Source organism: Rhea americana, unplaced genomic scaffold (genome assembly GCF_003343005.1).
Source record: "Rhea americana isolate MKP2758 unplaced genomic scaffold, rheAme1 scaffold_161, whole genome shotgun sequence".
NCBI lineage: Eukaryota > Metazoa > Chordata > Aves > Rheiformes > Rheidae > Rhea > Rhea americana.
In genome coordinates this window covers 1,259,682-1,265,188 of record NW_028185717.1, presented here as the reverse complement: position 1 = coordinate 1,265,188, position 5,507 = coordinate 1,259,682, and the positions used below count along the sequence as shown (strand labels likewise).

At 39.3% G+C, this 5,507-nt stretch overlaps 1 long non-coding RNA gene across 2 annotated transcripts; it reads left to right on the top strand.

Moving 5' to 3' along the window:
- The first annotated feature begins 2,291 nt into the window (after positions 1-2,291).
- On the top strand, positions 2,292-5,457 carry LOC146598521 (uncharacterized). Of its 2 annotated transcripts, none has more exons than XR_014895257.1 (3): positions 2,292-2,550; positions 3,248-3,358; positions 5,302-5,457. It is a non-coding gene; the product is annotated as an uncharacterized LOC146598521 (long non-coding RNA). The 2 variants fall into 2 exon arrangements; XR_014895256.1 differs by lacking the exon at positions 5,302-5,457 and adding an exon at positions 4,414-4,861.
- Positions 5,458-5,507: the final 50 nt, after the last annotated feature.

Sequence of the window (5,507 nt, the reverse complement as noted above, 5' to 3'; positions counted from 1 at the left end):
TTTTTTTTTTTGTTTAATATCATTAGAAAATATTGATCATCTTTCCATCTTTCCCAGGCAGACTCTAGCAGGCYGTGCTGTTACGGGGAGGAATAAACATCTGTGCTGCCCCCCCAGTTTTAATTCCTTATTTCTTTTATTGAGCATTATTTCCTGTGTGCATCTTGATAAGGAAATGCTTATTGCAAATATTAGTTTCACATCTTAATTGGAATTCCTGTACTACTTTGGTACATTTTCTTGGAAGTGCGCCTAAGTAATTTTAATAAATTGGGCATTGATCAGCACCATATAAATATAATACAATATAAATTCCCAGTAAATTTTACTAAGTGTTTTAATTGACGTAATTAATTTCTTTGTAAAGTTACATTTCTAATTACCATAAATCCCACTAAGGCTTAAATCCTGTCCTAATTGGCATTCCTTCCTTGAACTCAGTAGGATGTTTTTTTCTAGCTTGGCAGATTTGTCTGTTAATACCAAGCTAACTTTCTGTTAGCATTATATATATATATATTTTCCCCAAATAGAAAAACATTCTCTCTGTGAGGCACTCTTTTTATCGTATCACTACATATTCCAGTTTACTCATCTACCTGTATAATTTTATCTAATGGCATGTGATGATGGCTTGATTTTTTCATACTTAATGCTTTGCTTCAGTGACCTGTAAGACAATGTATATAGACTACAAAATCATTTTAAAATATAWTTGAGGGCAAGATGAATAACTGTTCCTGATCATAATTTTGTACACTAACAACCTTTTGGGTTATTTTAAGTGCCTCATCTTAAGTGTTGCTTACCTCATAATATTTATACCTGAGAGAATTTGATAACCTAGTGATTCTCATCTTTGTAAAAATTAGTCAAATTTATATTTTATTTATATTGTTTATGAGACTCTTGTGATTCCACTGGTTGCACCATGCATACCTTCCATAATGATACTATGTAAATAGATTTAAATAAATGTTTAGAGATAACTGTTACATGTTTCACTTAATGGAAAGTGGGGTTAAAATTTGCACAAGCAGCTAAAATAACAAAACTGAAGTTAGGATGTGATACTGTCTGAGCGATGTTACCTTTAGGTGGTGTTCCCAGSTGTGTGCATCTGTCTCACTCTCACAGGCCGAATGCATGCAGAGCAGGTGCTTACGTTGTTTACTGASCTCTTTTCTTGATGGAAAAAGTTATGTGGTCAAGTTAATTGTTCCATAATTTAGCAGGAATCCTAAAAAGGAAGCCACAATCCTTCTCCTATTCAAATTATTCAAAGGCTGTGCCTGTTAGTGATTTTTTTTCCCAACCCAAGTTGCATGTTACTAACATTCACTGCCTTTAATTTAACTCAGTTTTCTACTCAGTTTACTGCCTGTGTATATGTATAAAAATATAAGTGTTCTGTCCTGACATTATTTTGAAGGTAAGCAGGTGGAATAAGCTGAGGTATTGTTCATAAWTCTTACTGAGGTCAGTGGCATGTGTGTGTAAAAATCAGATTTACATGTTTGTATGTGGAAATGTCTGATATAGCTTTAAAAGTAGTCTTATCCCCTTTTCTGTTTTTGTGCCCCCCCCCCCAGCTATATAATTTTAAGGAAGGGTTGATCCATTGAACTTGCAGTGAAATACTGACTTTGATGAAAATTGGTGGGTAGACATGTATTTCATARTAAGTGTCCCAGCTTGATCTGAGATGATGAGGCTGGCCATGAGAGGATTRTTTTGCTTATTTAAATGCCAAAAAGTTCTTTAAATTGTCTCATCCTGGAGGTCCCAGAGGCTGATTTGTATTGGCTGCTAGGCTGTCAGGCTGCATATAATGATTTCTTTGCAGTGTGATACCATAGAATATCACAGTGTAAAACACTTCTATGTGGGTGCATTAAAAAAATGAGAAGAGGGACTTGGATTGCTGGCAGGTATTGTATGTTARGACCCTTTGGTGGAGGCTCAGCTTAAGATCATCCTTTATTTTACTTCTGTGTTGAGATTAATGAGTGTGTATTACCAGAAAGGTGCTGGACGTGATCTAAAGATTGCTAGAAACAGCAAATAGAGCACTAGAAATGTTGTTTAGATGTTATAGTCCTCTCTGTTTTTATTTCTAATTTGAGTTTTAGATATTAAAGAAGTATCTCTAAGTACCATTTGGTTCCTAAATTAATGAAGAAAGTATGAAAGTAATAATGTTTAAAAGGATCTGGAAGGGGAAGCAAGTGCCCTGGTGCTCTTGGTGTGCTTCGGCTGACTTTGCAGAACTGAAACTGGTGAAACGGGCTCTGTAGTGGAATTTGTAGTTCAGGAGCTCGTGGCTGTCTTCTGTAATGTTTACAAAGACTTGGCTTGATGATAGGTGCTGCCAGCTGGTTAAGTTTGGGGTGGGATGTGTGTGGATTTTAGGTTGACTGAACCAGCATAACTGTTTCTGCGGACATTGCTTTTCTAGGTATCGTCTGTATTTGTCCAACGCTTTGATAAGGCACCTGGAGAAGGGGAGCCTGACTTGAGAATACTTTGAACATGCAGGAGATACCAAAGGTAATAAAACTCTAAATGAAGGAAGACTTGCTCTGTTCAGAGGATTAATACCTTATCCTGTGGCAAACTTGAGTTTTGCAGAAGTTACACTATCTTTTGCCATAGCAGCGAGTTTATAACTGGATTTAGAAGAGTACTTTTGAGATGTACCARTAAAATACTGAAGCACTGCCTCAAGTATCAAAGTTTTGTATAGTATAATTCACATGTCTTGGAGAACATAAGAAATACCTAATATTGAATTTAAGTTTTTGCTTAGTTTGGCATGAACTCAAGTGCATTCTGTGCGTCTTAACTTTTGCTTCTAGACTTCTTCAAGATTTAGCTCCATGATACCAAATACATCCCTCTTTTTCTGACTGAACCTTTGGTGCAGGATCTTTTCCGTTTGGATATTTCTTGATGAAATGTTTCCTTTTTTGCTATTCATGTGATTCCATTAAGTTATTTTTGCGCTATTTTTAAATATACTTCATGCCAGAGTGCCAGCTCCTATCAGAAAGCTGTGCAGTCTAGAAAAGAAGTATCTGCAGTTACCTTTCATGTAAGTATGTAAACTTACCCCTCAAAAARTATATATGAATTAGCTTTGTTTGATAAAGCCTTATTTTCTGTAAGCCTTTGTCAACTGACATTAACTCTATTCCTTCATCTTGATTCTGTTTTGATCCTGTCTTAATATTTCTGTTTTGCACAGGGGCTGATGTCAAAGTAACTCCTACTTGAATGCTGGCACAATTTGGAATATCTGACTTCTGGATTCCTCTTTATTCAAATACAGGGTATTCCTGAGACAGAACTAACGCGGGTGAGCAGATCACACATAGAATCATAGAATCAGTAAGGTTGGCAGGGACCTTCGGAGATCAACTAGACCAACCTGCCTGCTCAGCAGGGTCACCTAGAGCTTGGTAGACGGGGTTGCATCCAGGTGGGCCTTGAATATCTCCAGACAAGGAGACTCCACAGCCTCTCTGGGCAACCTGTTCCAGTGCTCTGTCACTCTCACAGGGAAGAAATTCCCCCTAAGTCCCCCTAAGAACACCCCAGCGTTCTTCTGTTGCTTTAATTTATGCTCACAAGTGTTGCTTGTACACAACTATCTAATGCCTGTGGCTGGCTTGGGGTCTGTCCCGCTCTTGCGTAATTCTGCTGAATGAAAGTGTTTTTTTTTTCTTTTTTTTTCTTTTAAAGTTTAAGTGGCTGTAGCRTTTTCATAATCATTGACCTTACTTGAATATTAAAAGACAAATTTTTCTTAGTGACAGTCTTTTCTAAGAAACAGATTCTTCTAAGTGAAGCARAGAGCAAATTCTGCGGTTGAGGGGAGCTTTGCAGGTAGCTCTGGGTGTCTGCGTGTGCAGTTTGCCTCTCGCAGCTGCCTTGCCCTGTAACGCTTTGTGCGAGACCCCGATGAAGTTCTGCCCTTTTTTCCTTCCCCTGCGAGCCCCAGTGCCCTGCTTTAGCAGGGAAGCTCCTCAGCCGCTTTGAATCAGCGCCTTTCACTTCGGTGAAGTGGCTCTGTTCAGAGCAAGACACACACCTTCCATATAAAGATTGTGAGATATCTCCATTTACACTAAAGCGAGTATTTTGCTTGCTTTATTGTTATTTGGAAGCTTAACTCAGTGTTAATGATACCTTACATAGTGATAAGGTATATAACTCTGCAATGTACTTCCTGTTACTATGAGAATAAAAATAAGTGTGTAGTATATAGTCAAAATAAAAAAGTAAGTGCAAGAATACAAAAAGTGCTCAAGCATGAAAATGTTTGAACACTTTCTGGGGTCAGAAGCGTGCATGTGCTGCATGTCTTGGTAAGATCTTTGGATGCGTTGCAGTCGTTTGGTGTGGCCGCAGGAGCATCCTCGTGAAGGACAAGTCTCTCTTCCCTGCTTCTTCCACCAGATGCCAGTAGCAGCTCAGCTAAAATCCTCCCGCCGCCACCGCCGCCGCGCAGGCCTCGCAGCCGGCTCCGCTGCCCGCCCCGTCAGGCATGCCCCAGCTACCTGCAGCAGAAGAGCATGCCTCCGACGCGCAGCCAGCTGGCGCTTGTGCGGGCCGGTCAGCTCGCCCGCAGCYTGCCTTGTGCGCAGGCTTCCAGGAGGATGACGAGCAGGAGAATAGCTTGCCCTCGTTCAACCCAAGGAGTGAATCTCTTGCATCCTGCCTGAAGAAATGTGCATTAGTTTTCCTGAGGGTTGGGAGCCTTGCAGCTGGGATAAATAAAATTATTGTAAATAAGAACAAGTCAGTGGGTAGGAGAATCTTTTGTTAATTTTGCTCCAAATAAACAAATGTTTCTGAAGGGCTCTGTGGAGTGAATGAAGGGAATGTACTTTGTTTTGCATAGGTTATATTTGCGTAAGTAATGCTAAATGCATAGTGTTAGAAAGTTAGATTCGGGGGGGAAAAAAGCAACTAATTGACATAGACACAGGGACCTAATAATGAATGATACAGAAAGATTACTGCATTTTCCACTTCATCCAAGGGCCACTGGGTAGAGAGAAAGTGAAAGAAATATTGCTAAGATCTCAGAAACCCTGTGTTACACAATACAATAAACCAGCAGAAGAAAAACTGCATCAACATCAAGKAAAATTAAGTTGCTCAGATTCTTTTGGCTTCCACCCTCCATGTAGCTGAGTAATTTCAAGTGAAATTTTACCCTCCCATCTTTGGCAAAGCAAACAGGTGAGCTATGTGGTGAAAAAAAAAATCAAGTTCTTCCYTTTTTGTTTGCAGGTACCCCTACTTTTGAATTTGAAGAAGCTAGAGCAGGTTCTGATTATGGAGAGGAGCAACTACAGAAACTGTAAGATATGGATAATTCTGCTGGACAAGATGTGACTTGTTTTGCTTCCTATCAAGATTCTGTTGGCATATGTAATTAAAAGCAAGTTTCACGTAAATTTAGGTAAACAGCAATGAGTAGTTGTTATGTGAGCTGG